General features: G+C 39.0%; 1 pseudogene; it reads right to left on the reverse strand.

The window, feature by feature from the left end:
• Nucleotides 1–6,601: 6,601 nt before the first annotated feature.
• Nucleotides 6,602–7,441, reverse strand: LOC103010566 (activator of 90 kDa heat shock protein ATPase homolog 2-like; annotated as a pseudogene).
• Between the last annotated feature and the right edge of the window lie 14,779 nt (nucleotides 7,442–22,220).

The following is a 22,220-nucleotide window of genomic DNA, read 5'->3' on the forward strand; positions in this document are numbered from 1 at the left end:
GTTGGTATCATCTTTAATTTCTTTCATCAGTGTCTTATAGTTTTCTGCATACAGGTCTTTTGTCTCCCTAGGTAGGTTTCTTCCTAGGTATTTTATTCTTTTTGTTGCAATGGTAAATGGGAGTGTTTCCATAATTTCTCTTTCAGATTTTTTATCATTAGTGTATAGGAATGCAAGAGATTTCTGTACACTAATTTTGTACCTGCAACTTTACCAAATTCATTGATTACCTCTAGTAGTTTTCTGGTGGCATTTTTAGGATTCTCTATGTATAGTATCATGTCATCTGCAAACAGTGACAGTTTTACTTCTTCTTTTCCAATTTGTATTCCTTTTATTTCTTTTTCTTCTCTGATTGCCGTGGCTAGGACTTCCAAAACTATGTTGAATAATAGTGGTGAGAGTGGACATCCTTGTCTCATTCCTGATCTTAGAGGAAATGCTTTCAGTTTTTCACTGTTGAAAATGATGTTGGCTGTGGGTTTGTCATATATGGCCTTTATTATGTTGAGGTAGCTTCCCTCTATGCCCACTTTCTGGAGAGTTTTTATCATAAATGGGTGTTGAATTTTGTCAAAAAGCTTTTTCTGCATCTATTGAGATGATCATATAGTTTTTATTCTTCAATTTGTTAATATGGTGTATCACATTGATTGATTTGCGTATATTGAAGAATCCTTGCATCCCTGGGATAAATCCCACTTGATCGTGGTGTATGATCCTTTTAATGTGTTGTTGGATTCTGTTTGCTAGTATTTTGTTGAGGATTTTTGCATCTATATTCATCAGTGATATTGGTCTGTAATTTTCTTTTCTTGTAGTATCTTTCACTGGTTTTGGTATCAGGGTGATGGTGGCCTCATAGAATGAGTTTGGAGTGTTCCTTCCTCTGCAGTTTTTTGGAAGAGTTTGAGAAGGATGGGTGTTAGCTCTTCTCTAAATGTTTGATAGAATTCACCTGTGAAGCCATCTGGTCCTGGACTTTTGTTTGTTGGGAGATTTTTAATCACAGTTTCAATTTCATTACTTGTGATTGGTCTGTTCATATTTTCTGTTTCTTCCTGGTTCAGTCTTGGAAGGTTATGGCTTTCTAAGAATTTGTCCATTTCTTCCAGGTTGTCCATTTTATTGGCATAGAATTGCTTGTAGTAGTCTCTTAGGATGCTTTGTATTTCTGCCGTGTCTGTTGTAACTTCTCCTTTTTCATTTCTAATTTTATTGATTTGAGTCTTCTCCCTCTTTTTCTTGATGAGTCTGGCTAATGGCTTATCAATTTTGTTTATCTTCTCAAAGAACCAGCTTTTAGTTTTATTGATCTTTGCTATTGTTTTCTTTGTTTCTATTTCATTTATTTCCGCTCTGATCTTTATGATTCCTTTCCTTCTGCTAACTTTGGGTTTTGTTTGTTCTTCTTTCTCTAGTTTCTTTAGGTGTAAGGTTAGATTGTTTACTTGAGATTTTTCTTGTTTCTTTAGGTAGGCTTGTATAGCTATAAACTTGCCTCTTAGAACCGCTTTTGCTGCATCCCATAGGTTTTGGGTCGTCGTGTTTTCATTGTCATTTGTCTCTAGGTATTTTTTTATTTCCTGTTTGATTTTTTCAGTGATCTCTTGGTTATTTAGTAACGTATTGTTTAGCCTCCATGTGTTTGTCTTTTTTACGTTTTTTTCCCTGTAATTGATTTCTAATCTCATAGCGTTGTGGTCAGAAAAGATGCTTGATATGATTTCAATTTTCTTAAATTTACTGAGGCTTGATTTGTGACCCAAGATGTGATCTATCCTGGAGAATGTTCCGTGTGCACTTGAGAAGAACGTGTAATCTGCCGTTTTTGGATGGAATGTCCTATATATATCAATTAAATCTATCTGGTCTATTGTGTCATTTAAAGCTTCTGTTTCTTTATTTATTTTCATTTTGGATGATCTGTCCATTGGTGTAAGTGAGGTGTTAAAGTCCCCCACTATTATTGTGTTACTGTCGATTTCCTCTTTTATAGCTGTTAGCAGTTGCCTTATGTATTGAGGTGCTCCGATGTTGGGTGCATATATATTTATAATTGTTATATCTTCTTCTTGGATTGATCCCTGGATCATTATGTAGTGTCCTTCCTTGTCTCTTGTAACATTCTTTATTTTAAAGTCTATTTTATCTGATATGAGTATAGCTACTCCAGCTTTCTTTTGATTTCCATTTGCATGGAATATCTTTTTCCATCCCCTCACTTTCAGTCTGTATGTGTCCCTAGGTCTGAAGTGGGTCTCTTGTAGACAGCATATATATGGGTCTTGTTTTTGTATCCATTCAGCCAGTCTGTGTCTTTTGGTTGGGGCATTTAATCCATTCACGTTTAAGGTAATTATCGATATGTATGTTCCTATGACCATTTTCTTAATTGTTTTGGGTTTGTTTTTGTAGGTCCTTTTCTTGTCTTGTGTTTCCCACTTAGAGAAGTTCCTTTAGCATTTGTTGTAGAGCTGGTTTGGTGGTGCTGAATTCTCTTAGCTTTTGCTTGTCTGTAAAGCTTTTGATTTCTCCATCAAATCTAAATGAGATCCTTGCTGGGTAGAGTAATCTTGGTTCTTCCCTTTCATCACTTTAAGTATTTCATGCCACTCCCTTCTGGCTTGCAGAGTTTCTGCTGAGAAATCAGCTGTTAACCTTATGGGAGTTCCCTTGTATGTTATTTGTCGTTTTTCCCTTGCTGCTTTCAGTAATTTTTCTTTGTCTTTAATTTTTGCCACTTTGATTACTATGTGTCTCGGCGTGTTTCTCCTTGGGTTTATTCTGTATGGGACTCTCTGCGCTTCCTGGACTTGGGTGGCTATTTCCTTTCCCATGTTAGGGAAGTTTTCGACTATAATCTCTTCAAATATTTTCTCTGGTCCTTTCTCTCTCTCTTCTCCTTCTGGGACCCCTATAATGCGAATGTTGTTGCGTTTAATGTTGTCCCAGAGGTCTCTTAGGCTGTCTTCATTTCTTTGTATTCTTTTTTCTTTAGTCTGTTCCACAGCAGTGAATTCCACCATTCTGTCTTCCAGGTCACTTATCCGTTCTTCTGCCTCAGTTATTCTGCTATTGATTCCTTCTAGTGTAGTTTTCATTTCAGTTATTGTATTGGTCATCTCTGTTTGTTTGTTCTTTAATTCTTCTAGGTCTTTGTTAATCATTTCTTGCATCTTCTCAATCTTTGCCTCCATTCTTATTCCGAGGTCCTGGATCATCTTCACTATCATTATTCTGAATTCTTTTTCTGGAAGGTTGCCTATCTCCACTTCATTTAGTTGTTTTTCTGGGGTTTTTTCTTGTTCCTTCATCTGGTACATAGCCCTCTGCCTTTTCATCTTCTCTGTCTTTCTGTAACTGTGGTTTTTGGTCCACAGGCTGCAGGATTGTAGTTTTTCTTGCTTCTGTTGTCTGCCCTCTGGTGGTTGAGGCTATCTAAGAGGCTTGATGGGAGGCTCTGGTGGTGGGTAGAGCTGACTGTTGCTTTGGCGATCAGAGCTCAGTAAAACCTTAATCCACTTGACTGTTGATGGGTGGGGCTGGGTTCCCTCCCTGTTGCTGTGGCGATCAGAGCTCAGTAAAACCTTAATCCACTTGACTGTTGATGGGTGGGGCTGGGTTCCCTCCCTGTTGGTTGTTTTGCCTGAGGCAACCCAACACTGGAGCCTACCCGTGCTCTTTGGTGGGGTTAATGGCAGACTCTGGGAGGACTCACGCCAAGGAGAACTTCCCAGGACCTCTGCTGCCAGTGTCCTTATCCCCACGGTGAAACAGAGCCACCACTCGCCTCTGCAGGAGACCCCCCAACACCAGCAGGTACGTCTGGTTCAGTCTCCCCCAGGGTCACTGCTCCTTCCCCTGGGTCCCGATGCACACATTACTTTGTGTGTGCCCTCCAAGAGTGGGGTCTCTGTTTCCCCCAGTCCTGTCACAGTCCTGCAATCAATTCCCACTAGACTTCAAAGTCTGATTCTCTAGGAATTCCTCCTCCCTTTGCCGGACCCCCAGGTTGGGAAGCCTGACGTGGGGCTCAGAACCTTCACTCCAGTGGGTGGACTTCTGTGGTATAAGTGTTCGCCAGTCTGTGAGTCACCCACCCAGCAGTTATGGGATTTGATTTTACTCTGATTGCGCCCCTCCTACCGTCTCACTTCTCCTCTGTCCTTGGACGTGGGGTATCCTCCTTGGTGAAGTCCAGGGTCTTCCTGTCAATGATTGTCCAGCAGCCAGTTGTGATTCTGGTGCTCTCGCAAGAGGGAGTGAGAGCACGTCCTTCTACTCCACCATCTTGGTTAATCTCCCCTCTAACTCATTCTTTAAGGCCAGAATTACCCTAATATCAAAACCAGACAAAGACATTACCAGAAAAGAAAACTAAGACCATTATCTCTCTTGAACATTGATGCAAAAATCCTCAACAAAATATTTGCAAATTGAATCCAACAATGTATAAAATGCATTATATACCATGACCGAGTGAGATTTTTCCCAGGTATGCCAGGTTAGCTCAACATTCAAAAATTAAATAATGTAATCAATTACATCAATAAACAACAAAAAAAATCATATGATTATATCATTAGATGCAGAAAGGCACTTGGCAATATCCAACACCCATTCATGATAAAAATTCTCAGCAGACTAGGAACAGAGGATAATTTCCCCAATTTGATAAATATTCTCATCCAAAAACCTAGAGCTAACATAAAAGCTTTCCTACAAGTAAAAGGCAAGGATATCCTCCCTAACCAACTCTTTTTCACCATTGTACTGGAAGTACTAGCTAATGCAATAAGAAAAGAAAAGGAAATAAAAGATATACAGCTTGGGAAGGAAGAAATAAAACTGCATTTGTTCATAGAAGACAACTGTTTAGAAAATCCAAATGAGTGGACAAAAAAAAAAAATGATGGAGTTAATAAGTGATTATAACAAGGTTGCAGGATACAAGGCAACATATGAATCTTCTTCACATAAAGCCTGGGCACCTCTCGATTGGCTGCTTCTGCACAGGCCCCTGGGAGATTGGACTTCTTATGCTGAGAACAGGCCTCTGTTCTCTGGAAATTTAGAGACAATTGATCAGTGCTTATGTCTTGGTATGTGTGGGTTGCCTGTATGTCAGGGAGGGAGTCAGCAGCACAGAAGCTTTCCCAGCCATGAAATTTTGCACAGATATATATTTCGAGATTGAAAAAAAATCTGGAAGAATTATTTCCACCAAGGGACCAAGCAAGTTTATAGTAGAGTCATGGATGAACAACTCCTAGTCCAAGAACTCCTGGGAGACTTTGAGGGTTTACCTCAGAGACCATCTGGTTTTGTTCATGAAGCTTGTGAGCATTCTAAACTGATCCCCACATTCAAGGAAACCCTTTTTCTCATTTTATACAGAGCCTTCTGACTGAGCTGTGTCCAAGTCTGGCCCCTTCTGTGATTATTTCCAACCCTCTAGTGAGCACCAGACCTGTCTATGCACAGATGGAGATTCCATGACCATGCTGGAATGCTGAAGAACAGCCAAGGGCTTTATTTCATAGTTATTTGTATGGTTTCTTCACACTGCAGGAAGGTGAGAATGAGGTTTGTTAGGATTACTGTGACCTTACAAAAGAGGCCCAGATTAGTACTAGCAGTAATCTGGGAGCACAACCTGGGTCTTTTGTTTCCCTGCCCAGCCCATTATGTAGTTTTTTAACTCTTTCCTTTTTGAAGCTAATATATTATTGATATCCATCCAGTATTCACAGAAGAGGGAGAATGAAGGGGTTATTAAAAAATTGTAGTTTGAACTTTGTAGCCCTATAATGAATGGGCTATTTCCTTTCTGGGTTCAATTTCAAAATGTAAACAAAAATGACTCCTTCAGTTCTAAAGTACTACTAGTACAGTAAACACTGTGCTTAATTTTTTTTGCTGACTTTTTAGGAGAACAATTTAAACAGATAGTAAGATTGTTGCTCTTTTCAAGTAAACAATGAGAAGTCAGGTAGAACTTATCTACCAAAACATAAAAACACAAAGAAAAAAAGCAAATATGTTTTAGAGGAAAAAGAAAGAGAATTTTTTGTTTGTTTTTTAAGGGAATGGTATCAACATGCCTTTTTTTTTTTTTTTTTTTTTGTCTTCCTGAGCTAAAACCACAGCTGAAAGTAAGTTTTCTAGGACAACATTTAGCTTGGGAAACTTCAACTATCTGTACTCAGGGACTCAGTCTATCCCCAGAGGATCATCTATGGGAGGTAATGTTAATACCTAATTTCAGGTTACTTGCTGCTTTTAACTCAATTCAGATTCTAGTCATAGTAAAGATACAAACAATGCTTTAAATTCTGTATAAGTTCATGGATTTCATTCAATATGAATTAAGAGTTTTTGTCTTCATTTTTTAAAGTAATAATAGGGAAAATGTTAACTTGCTACTTTCTGATTACAAAAAGTAATGCCCTTATAAAATCTTCTAACTAATTCAACCATCTAGGGTGGTCAGCTGCAGTAAACCTTTCATTTCTTCAAAATGCTGCTTCTACCAACAGAATCTCATGTTTTCTTCTTTACAAACAGGAAGTCCTTTACATTTCAATTGTAATTTCACTTACCTTGGATGGGGCGCAAAATTCAGTTCAACTTCTGGCCAGTTCCTACATCTCCACTTAATGATTATATTTTCATTTGTTAACAATTCCATACATTTACGGTGATTTTCCCATCAAACATTTGTGATTTCCTTCCCTTTTCATCTTCTAATACAGCAGGAAACTTATAAAATTTGTGCACCAAACTTTCAGATTGAAGACACTATACAGCTTCTCTACATATGTGTCAAATAGTTCCATCGTGTGCAGTGCCGTCACATTGGGAATCCTGATGCCCAATGCCATGGGAGATGGGGCCTGCAAGGTATTCTCACTCAGTCTCCTTTTAACAAGTGGCAATTCCTGAGTTGTCATAGCTTTTTTGGTAAATCATTCCCATCTTAAATTCCTTCCTACGTGCCTTCAGGCAATCTCAAAAAGTCTCCCTGCTTTTGGCAGTGTCTTCAGTTTCCATAATGTCCCCATCTTTATTTTTACTCACATTTGCCTCAATGTCATCTACTTCATTTTCTTCAGAAAGGTAGAATATTTCTATCAATCCCTTGTGCTTTGCTCTAGATTCTTTAATTATACCTTTCTAACCCAGTTTGATGTTCCAATCATAAAATGAAATATGCTTTCCTTTCCAGCTGCTGCAGAAAACCTCATCTTCCACTTGCTTCAGCTTACTGATCTTGCAGCAGCCAGCCTATTCTCTACAACAGTGACCACCAGTAGCTCATGGAACTTCCCCTTGGACCAGCTGGTGACATCCTCTCTGTCCATTGCCAGTTGTTCATGTTGGTCTGTCCTCCCACTCCTCCATGATCCAGGGCAGGTCCCCAGCCCCACTTGGCCATGTCTGCACAGGTGCTGCAGCCTCATTCAGATTCAACACATGATATATCCTGAGGAATGTTCTATGTGCAATTGAGAAGAATGCCTATTCTGTTGTTTTTGGATGGAATGTTTTGTATATGTCTGTTAGGTCCATCTGGTCTAGTGTGTAGTTTAAGTCCAATGTTTCCTTAATGATTTTTTTGTCTGGATAATCTATCAATTGTTGAAAGTAGGGTATCAAAGTCCTCTACTATTACTGTACTTTTGTCTATTTCTCTCTTCAGATCTGTTAATATTTGCCTTATATATTTAGGGGATCCACTATGGGTACATAAATACTTACAAATGTTATATCCTTTTGTTGGATTGCCTTCTTTAATATTATATAATAACCTCCTTTGTCTCTTATTGCAGACTATTTTATCTGGTATAAGTATAGCTACCCCTACCCTCTTTGGGGCTTCATTTCATGGAATATCTTCTTCCATCCCTTCAGTTTTAGTCTGTGTGTGTCCTTAAAGCTGAGGTCTCTTGTAGTTAGCATATATTTGAATGTTGTGTTTTTTAACCCATTCAGCCACTCTATGCCTTTTGATTGGAGAATTTAGTCCACTTACATTTAGAGTAATTGTTGAAAGGTAAAGACTTACTTTTCCATTTTATTTGTTGTTCTGTGACTGTTTTATAATTCCTTTGTTTCTTTCTTCTTCCCTTGCTCTCTTCTTTTGATATGATGATTTTCTGTAGTGGTATGCTTAGATTCCCTTCTCTTTATCTTTTGTGTATTTACATAGGTTTTTGCTTTGTGATTACCATGAGGCTTACATAAAACATCTCATATTTATAACATTTTATTTTAAGCTTGGTAATAACTTAACTGTGAATGCATAATAAAGCTTTACATTTTTACTATCCCACCCATGCACACACACATTTTATAATTTTGATGTTAAAATTTACATCTTTTATCTTATGTATCCATTAACAAATTATTGTAGTTACAGTTATTTTTTATTTTTATTTTTTTAAAGGATTTTCTTATTTATTTATTTATTTATTTATTTATTTTTGGCTGTGTTGGGTCCTCGGTTCGTGCGAGGGCTTTCTCCAGTTGCGGCAAGCGGGGGCCACTCTTCATCGCGGTGCGGGGACCGCTCTTCATCGCGGTGCGCGGGCCTTTCTCCACCGCGGCCCCTCCCGTCGCGGGGCACAGGCTCCAGACGCGCAGGCTCAGCAATTGTGGCTCACGGGCCCAGCCGCTCCGCGGCATGTGGGATCCTCCCAGACCAGGGCTCGAACCCGTGTCCCCTGCATTAGCAGGCAGATTCTCAACCACTGCGCCACCAGGGAAGCCCCGTTACAGTTATTTTTAATACTTTTTATAACTTTCATATGAAGTGGTGATTAATTTACTCCATTAAAATTTTAATCAGAGTTCATTTTACTTTCAAAGGAAAATAATTCAGATATTAGAGCACAATTAAATCATGTAATTGTCCAGCTTCTATCTGTATTTATTATAAAGGTCATTTAAACATTTTATTGGGTAAGTCATTTTGCAAGATTAAAAAACTATTATTTCTGATCAATATGTATTGAATTCCTAAGTAAGACTGCTCTATACTCAATGATTTGCCCTAAACGTAGACTCTATATTTAACTTAAAACCTTTATAAGGTATTTCTTTAAATTAAGAAAATTTTATATAACAAGGTATTGTTGAGATACTCAGCTATAAAACTGAGATATTGACATTACCATTGGAATTATAATAATGGACTGAGTGTGAGATTCTGAAAAAGATGATGTTTCATGCTGAATCACCTACAGCAGCTTGTATTTGCAGGGCACTTTGCCAGGTTGGATTTGCACTCTGTGACTCAGGATTCTTGATAAAGATAACTTCCCAGTGTGGGAGAGTATAACAAAACATTTTTAATAATATGTTCTAACAAATTGAGTTTGAATTGCATGCCTCATCTTTCTTTCTCTGGTCAATTTTAGATTCATTTCTTTGCAGAATCCTAGATTGTGCTTAAGTGTTTCTCAAGGTCATTCATAGATCTTGGATTCCAAGGTCATAGAGACCTTGGCCTAAGTCCTGATACTATCTTTTAACAGGTTTATGAGTTCGGGAAAGTTACATAACCTTCTAAGTCTGCTTTCCCTCATGTACATAATAGAGATAATAGATAATAGTACCTGCCTCATAGGACTGGGGTGAGAATTAAATAAGAAATTGCATATAAATGTTTATCTCATGCCTGATAAGTAGAAAAAAATGAATAAATGTTAGCTATTATATTATTATTATTTATTTGACAATGCCCCTTCCTCTAGTGGTTTGCATAGAGACGCTGCAAATATAATCAAACTGGACCCACATTCTTAGAATTCAAAGTCAGTTCCACCGTATTCTCATGTCTACACAAAGCTACTGATAGAACTGGATCCCAAAGTTGGAATTCAAACCAGAAGATCTGCTTTGTTGTGTATATGACAATGTACACAAATGTCTTTTCACAGGCCTACCTTTCAGCAGTGTTTAGCTTCTGTAATACAGATACAAACTAATTTAGACTTTGTTGCAAGGTAGATTGCATAGACAGCATGATTTGAAGCAATTGCAGTAGGTGGCTTTTGAGAAAGCTAAGCCGAAATGAAATGTATTTCATTATGGGTTTATTCTTGAGATGCAAAATATTTTAGGAAGAGTAAGTCTTGATGTATTAACTTCTGCATTTGCCCCTTTTAGTTTTCAGTTTCAAGGCAGGCCCAGATGGGAATATCAAAAAGGAAATGCCCATCTTATGTGAACACCCTGTGTGGTACCTTTGACCATACAAAGATATTTGTTCTTGAGAGGATAATTAAACTGTCCTTATCCAATGTCTCTTGCACATTATGTGTGTGCGTTTTTACAAAGGGAAAACAAAACCTGACTGCAAAGCATAATTATAAATGGTAATAGTTATATTTTCATCATATGTATGCAATAAATAAGTCTGTCGAATCTAGAATTTGGAATTTGTAGTGTGCTTCCCTCCTGTACTGGTATATTTATTTTGCTCCTCTGCTAATGAGGCTAGCTTTAGATAGCCATGAGCATCAGTCTCAAATAAAAATTAAAAGTCAGTATATTACATTTCTCCTTCTGTTCTTTCTGCATATTACATTGCTCCATAAGCTCATTGATGCTGGAATTCTATCTCTCCTTTGGCACAATTTTCCTCTGTGGTATGATGCTATGAATATTTATGATACAATAAAAACAATATAATAGGCATTTCCTAATCTTGTGCTGCATATATCTTCCGACAGGAGCTGGGAGGGCTATATCTGTTAACTCCCACTAGAGAAGATCTTTATGTCCTGTGAAATAGATGGCTGTCCCAAAGACCTTCACTTCCACGTGAGTTAAATGGCTTCTGTACTGAAACATTCCGAGAAGAATTTTTTCTTCTTCCATATATAGTTTGGACTCTCATCATCTCTGAAATATTGCCAGATTTTCCTTACATTGAGTAGGCATCAATTGATATCCTTATTCATCCTTCCTATGTCAACCACTACAATTCATTCTTTTATAGCCACCTTAAATCTTTAGTCTCTAAAATTCCAGGGTCCAGAATACTCTGAGCAGACTATTATCTTGCTCAGTGAAGCGGTACTGCTTCATCCTCACTCATCCTCCATCACCTTAACTGACTGGATTTCTTTTCGTTTATAAATTTAACTCAAATTGTTTTCTTTTTTCAAATATTTGCCAAACTTTCTCATTCCAGCCAATTTTCCCAGCTTGATATCTGCTTAGCTACACATAATGCTCCTAATCTGTGACTTTGGATATTTCCCCATGTCAGTCTCTGCAGTCATTCTTCTTATCTATGTTATTAATATAGTTAGAATTCATTCCATATCCCATTAATAATTACTGGAAAAACAGGGTTTTTTATTTTATCAACTACTAAAGAAATTCTGACATTCATATTATATGAATATCCTGATATTTTTATTGTAAAACTTCTTGGAATTATTTTAAAGCTATAAGATACCTCAAAAACACTTCTTCAACGTTTGGGGGGGGGGGAGTATGTGTGTGTGTGTGTGTGTGTGTGTGTGTGTGTGTGTTTGTGTAAGAGAAAGAGACAGAGACAAAAACACAGACAGAAAATGCACTTTAATACATTTTTACAGGGGAACGTTTTTGGGAGACAGTTATCCACGAGTTTCTCACATTTCTGCATGTCTTATGAGCAGAGGCACAGGCCTTTGTTCTGGACTATTATTTCAAGGATGTTAGTACAGCAAACAGCCTCAGGAGATAGAGGTAGTTTCTTCCTCTGGAGCAAAAGGCAGTTTTATTTTTTGTTTTTTGTTTTGTTTCTTTGTTTTTGTTGTTCTTGTTTGTTTATGTCACTGTCCAGTATAATGAAAACATGTTTATCTTTGGTTAAAAAGTAGGCATGTTAAAAAAAAAAAAAAAAGTAGGCATGTTTTCTACCTATTACAGAGGATTTGGTTTCTCTAACTCATGTTTTGTGTCTCGTACTGTAACCCACTACATGTTCAGATGTCAGCTGAACCTCTTCGTGCCACCCTATGGGAATTGGAGCTTGGGGAAGCAGTGTAAACACTGACACTCTGGCTATTACTGTCATTGGAAATAATAAAGTCCTTTGTCTCCTATCCCAGGGGTTTATTTTTTATTTATTTATTTTTTGTCTTCTCTGAGTATATATGAAAGAGAGGCAGAATAACTTGCTAGTCAGGTAAAATCTCAAACCCCTCCATTGTCTGAGAGATGGGATGCTGGTGGAGACATGGCTTTCTGCAAGAATAAAGATAAGGATCTCATGGCTGATTAACAGGAGAAGAGGGAAGTTAGAAGAGGGAGGTTTATGTAAGAAGATCAAGTGGGTATAAAAAGTCCTCCATTTTATTTCCTTTTAATTAAGAGGAATTGTGGAGATGGTTTCAGGCCAAGCACTAGGAAGTAGATGTAAAGACAATTTCAAATGATGCCCTAGGTATTGCTAATTCTTTTGTAAGAGGGGAAACTGAAGGCTCTCATCCACTGATCATCCTCAGGCCTATTTCTTTGCATTAACTGGTACTAGGACTTGTCCTGGAGTTCGGTGGCAGAAAGTTCTACCACCAAACTCCTTTGGGAAACCACAGATGCAGCACTGATAAGGATTTGCGCTCTTACTTCCCTGGGTGAGCTTTACAATGCTGATGAAAGTGACCCACTAATGAGTAAGAAATGGACCCAAAGAAGCCTAGTAAATTTGTTCAGTAAGCAATGTCACCTTGGAAAACTCCCCTAGGCCTTACATTGAAACTGGGAAAGAACTTAAGTTGTTATTTTGATAATGGAACTTCAGATGTCCTAGATTAAGGTGGAATAAAAAAAGTCTCCACTGCATATATCACATCCAAACAATCCAAGGGGAATAAATCCACAGCCTCGACCAGAAAGCAATGTGACTATGGCAGTTGGATCAAAGGTTCCCCAAAGCTAAAATAGGTGGTGTCAGTATGTATAATCTTGGTGCTCATATATGGCTTTGGGTGGACTGAAAACATTGGAGGTTCATTTGGTTGAGCTGTATGTAGACACTACTCTGCTCACAATGGAAAGTAAACATAACTTGCCTTCTGATTCCCCCAGGCTGTCTGATTCCTCCCTCTTCATTAAACTGTCTTCAGCCACTTTAAAGAGAAAGATGATTTTGGATGAGTTCTAGGTGTCCCTTGACTCCATGAAAAACCAAAGCCCATATCCGTCCATCTAGATTTGCAAGGGAATTTGGAGGAAGGAAAAAATTCAAATGTGTATAATTCTGTTGGAGAAAGGTCCCAACTCACAATCCCTCCTGATTCTGTAGTTCAAGGGATATGCAGATTTGGTAATGAGATTTGGGCTGGGTGCACATTAGGGAAGGGGAGCTAATATGTCTTGTGGATGGGGACCTTTGGGTCAGTTCAATGTACTGTTGTGATTTCTGCTCCTGAATGTACAATTTTATTAATTTATATGTGTTTACTGAATCCAGAGTGGATTCTCCCAATTAGGAAGTGTCACATATAGAAAATTGCTCATGGGACATGTAAACCAGATCCTCTGCCTGTCTCCTCCAAGGTGGTCCATCAGAAGTGATATATAATCCAAGGACGACAAGTGGAAATCATAGTCTCAAGGTCTTAAAGATAACAAGGATAGGTTGCAATACCAACACAACAGCCCTGTGTGTCCAGTGAAAAATAATAATGGGAGATGGAGGCTTATAGTGGATTATTGGCAACTGAGTCTTGTTGTTGCTACTCTAGCCCCACAAATGATTTCCATTACACATACTGATGTCACTTGGTATGCTGTGTTAAACATTGGCAACACCTTATTTTCTATCCCACTGGCACCTAAGGATCAAGACCAGTGTACCTTCATGCAGCAAGGCCTCCAGTATACACTTGCAGTACTCCCCTGGGGGTACCTAAGCTCCCCTGCCATTTGCTTTCAGGGGGGTGGCCTAGGTAACATTAATGTCTCTACTTTATGAAGTCTGAAGTCTTCACTAAATAGATGACAACCTGCAGGTTCGCAACTTTGAAGCCTCAGTGTGAATGGTCTTGACTTCAGTGTTATTACATTTCTCCCAGCAGGAGTGGCTGATAAACCCCAACAAAATCTAGAGACTTGCTAGCCAAGGAGTATCTTGAGACTATGTGAGTGTATATCAAAGCTCTCAACCCCTCTGGCAATCAAGGAAGAACTGTCTCTTGGCCCCTCCTCAAAGAGAGATCCAACAATTTATAGAACTCTTTGAGTATTGAAGACTGTACATGTCTCGAGTGGGCATTCTACTTGGAACATTATATTGGCTAGTTCACAAATATGCATCCTTTGAATGGGACCCAGACCAAAACTGTGGGTTGGAAGCTATCAAGTGAGCTTTGCATGATCTCTACACAAATGACCTCCGTGACTGATGATATTGCTGATTGGAATCTCTGGCAAAGGGAAGCACCCTACATCCAGAGATGCCTCTTGCAACAGTGACATAGTTAAGTCATAAAGATAATGACAACTTGGTTGAGAACATTGCTTGCCAAGATCCCCTACAGTAGCCCACACTGGCCAAAGTGAGGGAAATAAGGGAACTCTGTAAGTTCTATTAAATTGCCTTTGTCACTTTTGCATCTATCCCTTCTGAGTGTGAGCAGCAAATAATTGAAAAAGGTGAAGTTATAGCTACTGTAATGGGACACAGATATTTTATGGCAGTGGAGGAAGAGCATCGCCCTGGAACCTGGAGAGGGAACATCTTACACTCTGGGGAGACATGGATGAGAAAGGAACATTAATATTTTTTTTCTTTCAGACCATCCCTGGAGTCTTCCTCAAGATAAAGGCCCTCATGTATGTTTCTCAAACTAATGAGCACTTAAATTTAACTGATTTCAGGATCTGTTCTCCCCCACCAGGCAGCTCTGGTCACCATTGGATTGCCATTCCTCTTAAAATTACCAGAAGCCTATCAAAGGGGCAGATGATGGCCCTGGTCCCTACACTTCACAGTACAATTGCTGTCAACACCTTTAGTATCCGCTTCACCCCTCTGCCAAGTACTGTAGTTCAGTGATGCTACAGAGTGGATAAAAGCCACCCAGCTGATGATGCAGAAAAGTAGGACAGAGCAGACTGACTGTCCTCAGACATTACCTTCAAAAACAATAACTAGATTCAATTGTTCAAACTAAACTGAGAAACATAAGATCTACTAGCTGGTTATGAGACCACACTGGAGCAGAGTCAACGTGTGCTACTGGATCATGTAGACCCCCCGCTTCAGTGGCCCCAATAGCACTTTCTTTTTAGGGATACCACGTGTACCCTTAGGACTATATGTCTTGTGTGGAAACCAAGCATTAGCTTATTTCTCTCCCCCAAATGGTGATTATAACCTTAGGAGTGGTCACAAGAGACCTCCAAGTTTTTAAGGAAATACCCCTAGAGGATAATGTAGCCCTTAGATGACTGCACCATCTTCCCAAAATGATTACTTGGGGAAGCTTTCCAGAAAGGGAACTGATTTGTACTTGCACCCACCTTGCAGTCAGTTTTCCCTACAATGTGAGTTGTCCAATTAGAAAAGGTGATACAAAATTTGTCTTTGATGTTAGTTGAGGTGATCAAAGACACTGCCTCAGTCCTGGAATGTATTCAGGTTAGTAGTAACTCAGTGATCAGGCTTGTGATAGATGATATTGCCCCTAAATTTTCTCCTTGAGTGCCAAGGTAGAGTCTGTGTAATCTCTAAAACTCCTGCTGTACCAGACTAAGGCCATAGGCCAAGTTGAAAGGTCAATGTGGAAACTTAAGGAGAAAAACACCTAGATTTCTGAGGTAGATCCAGATGGTTTATGAGATTTGCTCAGCTGGTCGGGTCTGGGACAGTTGGTGTTAATACTGCAAATTTCCTCATACTGCTGCTCAGAGTCCTATTGATATCAGCCTTAATGAAATGTAGTATGAGCCAAATGGAACATATTAGTCCTAATCTCTATTAGCCAGATTAATCAATGTGGCTGACAGAGGGCTATGCTCAGAGGAAACATTTTCCAGATGTCAAGACAGTGTTGGATGGAGAGGTGGATAGCATTAGAAGACACATCTCCATAGGTCTTGCCTGTTTATTGCTCAGTGTGACAAAGATAGTGTTTCCCTTGGAGGCAAAGATCAGGCAGGTTTACTGCCCATTATAAAAGATTCAGTTTCCCTAAGGTTGGAATCCCACTCCTGGAATACAAACCACTGTGTGTGTGCAGGCACTTGGCTCATTTCACATTGTCCTATGGGGCACCAGCATAAATGCCGACAACTGCTATTGCTGTGAGTAATAAAGTCCTTTATTTCTGCAGTCTCCTGTCTTCTGCCAGCACCCACGAAACTGCGGCAAGCTAACTTGGGACACAGGTAGAGTAACGTCTCAGACCCTTCTAAGTTTTTGACGTGTATAATATTGCTAATGTATACTAATAATAATTTCAGTTACATTAAGGAGAGTAGGAGAAAAAAAAAATCCTTAGTCTACAGATCTTGTAGCTAACATTTTCACGGCATACTGGGCTTTAATTAAGTGAATAAATGAATGTGACTAAATAGAAGGCAATTCAGCACAGTCCTGAAGAGAACTTCTGATTTCCACTAAGAGGATTTATTTTAATATGTTGGAGAAATAGATGAAGGGTATAGAAAACGCCCAGTGACACAAATTGTGCTTTGACATTTGTAGATGGTTCTAAGGCTGTGGACTGTTTACATGAGAACCTTGCTCTAAATGAATTTACTCCTTTTCTGGGGTACAGGGTGCGTACGCTGCTCCCAGGCCAACCTGCTGGCACCTCCTAGGAATGACATAACAGGTTACAATTCCCTCTAACTGAATTCTAGGCAATGAAACATACTGATAATCGGAACACTAGGACATCTGAAGATGATCCATTACTGAGTAGATGGGTATATGCTAATACAGTGTAAATCCGGAGTCATATGAATCAGGTACATTTCTAAATTAATATTGACTTCATACATTAGAAGTAGTGGGGGGAAGCTTATTGAAAAGTTTAAAAATGTATACAATATCTAACTAATGGGTTTGCTAATAGTTGTTCTCTGACCATGGACATGAATCTAGCGTTTTACACGTCATTCACATGAAGTTCAAAATGCCAGGTAGCCAAGAAATAGAAAACCATATCCATTTGGAGTCAGTTATTTAGCCATGCCTCAAGCATGAGTTGTTTAGTGAAAAATAGCAAAGAATGGTAGGTCAAATCTTAAGGAACCATCTTTCTATAATGCCTTATTCTTATAGCAAAATGGACTAACACTTGTAATTCTACAATTCCGTTCAGAAATGTGTGAGGGAAAATGTACTTGGGAAAAAATACTCAAAATTTTCTTCTTTGCTGGTATGAGAAAAAGGTGCTGAGGGTAGGGAAAAGTTATTAGTTTGCTATTACTCAATCCTTGCTGAGCACAGAACATAAAATAGGAATAAAGAAAGGAAGCCATCTCTCCAATCCCAGCTGCAGGCTGATGAATCACTTAGTGATTAATTTGTTGCTACTAGTAATTGAAATAATCATATTTCAGAGAAGGAAAAAAAAAGTATTTGGTCTCTAAAATGTTTTCTCCTAAAACTATCATTGCTGACATATTAAGGACTTTAAAAAGGGAGATATAAAGGTCTTAATGTAAAGCTAAAAGGAATATAACTCCCAAGATTGACCCAACATCTGGCATCAGGTTTTGAAAAACTTTCCTCTGGCCGTCAAAATCAGTTGTCCCCTTTACAATAACCAGCCCTCTTATTTTCCTGTATAGTTTTCTTTTCAGTAGAGTTTGCTGTATAGAGAACACAGCATAATGTAGAACACAAAACAATGAAAAACTGTTTAATATATATTGCCTCTTTTTCCAAAAAGCCAGTGAATTCACATTTACTGCCCCCAAAATGGTGTTTAAACTTTTTAATTAATGTGAGTCAACGGACAGACTTTATCATGTTCCGAGTTCTGGATGTGTGTGGTCGTATGCCAAGAATCTGGGGAGGGCTTCCCTGGTGGCGCAGTGGTTGAGAGTCTGCCTGCCAATGCAGGGGGACACGGGTTCGAGCCCTGGTCTGGAAGGATCCCACATGCCGCGGAGCGGCTGGGCCTGTGAGCCACAGTTGCTGAGCCTGCGCGTCTGGAGCCTGTGCTCCGCAGCAGAGTGGGGCCGCGGTGGTGAGAGGCCCGCGCACCGCGATGAAGAGTGGCCCCCGCTTGCCGCAACTGGAGAAAGTCCTCGCACAGAAACAAGGACCCAACACAGCCATAAATAAATAAATAAAATAAGTTTAAGAATCTGGGGAGTCACTGCCTTCAGGAAGTTTACTGTCTCTAATTGTGGAGGTGCAGTGCATACAGAAAATGTTAGCAATAAGTATGGGACACGTGAGCACTAGAGAAAGACATCATGAAGTTGGACATTCGCATTTGGTGTGTGCTTAACGTGTTCGGGCCTTTTCAAAGTTTTTTCAAAACTGATCTCCACAATGACCCTGAGATGAAAGTATCATATCAGTTTTAAGTGATGAATAAATAGGATCAGGAAGGCTAAGTGATTTACTCACTTTCACACTGCCAGTAAAAGGTAGAGCCAGTTTCAAATGTGGTTCTCTTTCCATCTGATTGCAAAAGGAGGAGAGAAAGGTAACTCCACATTTTATATCCTTGGAGATAATAAAAGTCTGTGATAATAGCATTTATAGAATAGAATTATGAGAAAAAGCTGGCATGGGAGGAGAGATGGCTTTAGTTGTGTATATTGTTTGTGAAGCAATACTAGGACATATAAGAAGAAATATTCCATTATCAGATAGAGATTAAAAATCCTAGTTAAAAAAAGAAATCAGTCTTGGGGATGTGGGTATGGTATTCAACATTGTTGCACTGTAGACATAATGAAAAATAATAATAAATGAGCAACTGTATTCTTGATTCCACACAACTAAATGATGCCATCTGGAAATTCAAATTCTAGGAGGTGTGATGAATAGTCGGCAATGGGGGCTGTAACTGTTCCTCCTGTGCCTGTGCGTGCATGCAACACCTCACATTAAAAATTGGAACCTATTTTTTCTCCCTTGGAATACGGGTTAGACTTACTTGATCAATAGAATGTGGGAAAAGTGATGCTGTACTAGTTCAGGTCCTAGGCTTTATGGGACATGGCAGCTGCTGCTTTTATTCTTTTGCTATCCTGAGCCACCTGGTAAAGAAGTCTAGGCTGTCCATCTGGAGAAAGAGGCCACGTGGAGAGAGAGGCCCCAGCCAACAACCCAGCACTAAGGCCCCCAGCGTGGGAGTAAGGCCATCCTGATCCTCCAGCCCGGCTACCATCTGAATGGGTGAGTGCCACCGACACAACAGAGCACAGAGGAGTCACCTCCGAGGAGCCCTGCTCAAATTTCTGAATCACAGAGTCATGATTAATAAATGTGTTTCGTTTTAGTCCACTACGTGTAGGGTACAGTGTTACCCAGTACTGCTAAAAGAGAGAAGAGACTGACAGTAAGTAATTAAACAAATACTTGCTTTTTCTTCCTGACAGGACATGAAGCATTCTATTAAGAAACATAAAACAGGACTTGATAGCAAGCTGCCAAGGAGGTGGTAGAGAAGTGTTTGCATTGGGTGGTCAGAGAAGGCTTCCTGAGGAGGTGACGTCTGAACAGAAAAGGAAGTTAGAGCACTGAATCGGTCACAGTGATGAACCATGAACATCAGGAAAAAAATAATTCCCCAGTGTTTCATAATAGGTTATAATCGGCATGTCCAAAATCAAATTCCCACCTCTATATTGGCATCAATATAGAAGGCTCTTCACCATCTTTTCTTTTGTCTGTATTACTATTTGTGTTTTAAAATGAGTTCATATACCATCTTCCTCAGAAAGGCCTGAGTTCTCTAACCTGAGCCAGTATCCTCTTCTACATCATCATTGCCACCCACATTTTCTTCTGGGAGAGTTGGAACATTTTATACAACTTATTTCTTTTTACCCCAAACTTAAAGCTCGTTTTGACCTTTCTAATCTCACAATATATATATTGTACGTGAAACGGCAGTACTTTCTTGCCTCTACTTACATTACATTCACTATCCTTTCTTTTATTCTTTTTTTTTTTTTTATCGCCTGTTGGCTCCCAGCTTAAGCACATCACCAAAATTTAGATTAAATCAAAAAAAGATTTTTTTTTTCCTTTGGCCAATGGCTGCTTAATCTGTCACTGAAAAGTAGCAACAAAACAAAGCTTTTATCAACCAGAAAATGTACTGTGCTTCCTTTGGGAAGGTAAACAAGACAGCAGATATAGAAGCCTCACTCAAAGGGGGAAAAAAGAAACTGAAGGATTTTAAGAGTAACACCTGTCAAATGGAGCAGTAATGTGTACTGCTTGACAAAATAGGCTGGTGACTGTCAAAATAAATAATAAACCTTCCAGCTCTGACTAATGATAGAACTACACCGAAGACTTGAGGGAAGCATCCAACAAAATGCAAAATTGAAAGGAAAATTGGAACAATCGGCACAGCCTCCCAGCAGCTAAATTTCAAGTAATTTTGGAAAAACTCAGACCATTCACCAGGTTTCATGTCAGATGGAAAAGTTCCAAAAACTCTTCTGATCGAGCATTCCTGTTTTGTTAGGAAATCACATCTCTTCTGAAGGAGTGCCAAGAAGCTGGTTTCTGCTTTTTCAATACAGAAACAACCTTGCCGTGACTGTGGCATTCTCTGTGCAGACATTCAGCTGACTGCCAATAATATCATGAGGAGAAGCAACCAGAGCTGGACCCCTTTGTAGGCAGAGTGGGGCAAATGGCAGAGAAGGCAGAGATCCAGGGAAAGGCCATTTCTGATTCCTTTCTACGTCCATTTCTTCCCAGTTGAGGTACCTATTTTTCTTTTCCCGTAGCTCCTTAGAGGATCATCTTATTTTTCCTTTCCAGAAAGCCAGGTTTTCTAACACGATTACAAAGAAAACTGCCCAAGAGTCTGCAGATAATGTTATGACCCTTTCCAGGGGCAGTTTCATTTAAACAAATTGTTTTGTGGAGGCCCCAAAACCCTTGATAAATTTCTGCTCTAAAATTTAATAATACATCAAAAGTGGAAGAATATATTGTTCGTGGAAGAATTTTAAGCATCTCAAAAACATAGTTCTGCAAAAGCCATCTTGCTTCAGAAATTATCCACTTATGCCTCAAGTTCTTAGTGGCAGAGGTGAGGGCTGGTTTGTCCCTCTGCCTGACTCCTTTAATTGTATTTTTGTTCCCAGGCAAAGCTATTTTCTGGGCTCCCAAAGTCAAAGTGAAAGAGAGAGGAGGTAAAACACTAAACAGAGTTATCGTCTCCCAAGGAGGGGCCACTTCTAGATATTATTTAGCCTACAGTAACATGACTTGCTTTCTCATTTAATTTTATTTATTTATGTTCTTCCATTATTTATTCCTCCTTTATCTGTTTCATGCATTATATTTATTGACCCTAGTTCCAAATATGTTTTTCATAAGAATTTGATTCTAAGTAAACAGTTTTGAGATGTGAAACAAGCAAAACATCAAATCTAAAAACATACATTTAGTACTTGTTTCTTTGCAGCCAAAATTATTTCCTAAAATCTGCAATTTAAAAAAAATCCTGACCATTTTTTTATTTTAAACATTATCTTGGAGCATTATACTAGTCTAAAATCTGCATTCTATATTATTTTGATAGCCATATTTATTGCAGCAAAAAATCAAGAATACTCAGATTACAGAATGAATATCTGAACTCAGGACCATACCAGATATATGAGTAGCAAGTAATTGTCAAGATGTGTCATAAGTGAAGTGAAAGGTTGGTTCTCTCCAATAACCATGACTCACAAATGGACAGGAATCAGGATGTTTTGGCTTTTTACCTAGTTATTTCAACATTCTAGGATGATTTTATTCACCAGTCCTTTTGCTTGATCCATCCCACTCTAATTGAGGGTGACCCAACCCAGTCACCATCATGTCCGAGGAATCCTGCACTTCCTGCAGCAGTTATTCTGCTTGGCAGGACTGTCTTCTTTAAAACCTTCTCTGCTCATTATTCTTGTTGCCTCTGCAGGGTCAGTACTGTCTGCCAGTAAAGTGTTGTCTCCTTCCATTTCCTATTCCCATAACCACAAAAAGTAGAAGCAGTTCCCCAGTT

This window comes from Balaenoptera acutorostrata, chromosome 14, assembly GCF_949987535.1.
Source record: "Balaenoptera acutorostrata chromosome 14, mBalAcu1.1, whole genome shotgun sequence".
In the NCBI taxonomy this organism is placed as follows: domain Eukaryota; kingdom Metazoa; phylum Chordata; class Mammalia; order Artiodactyla; family Balaenopteridae; genus Balaenoptera; species Balaenoptera acutorostrata.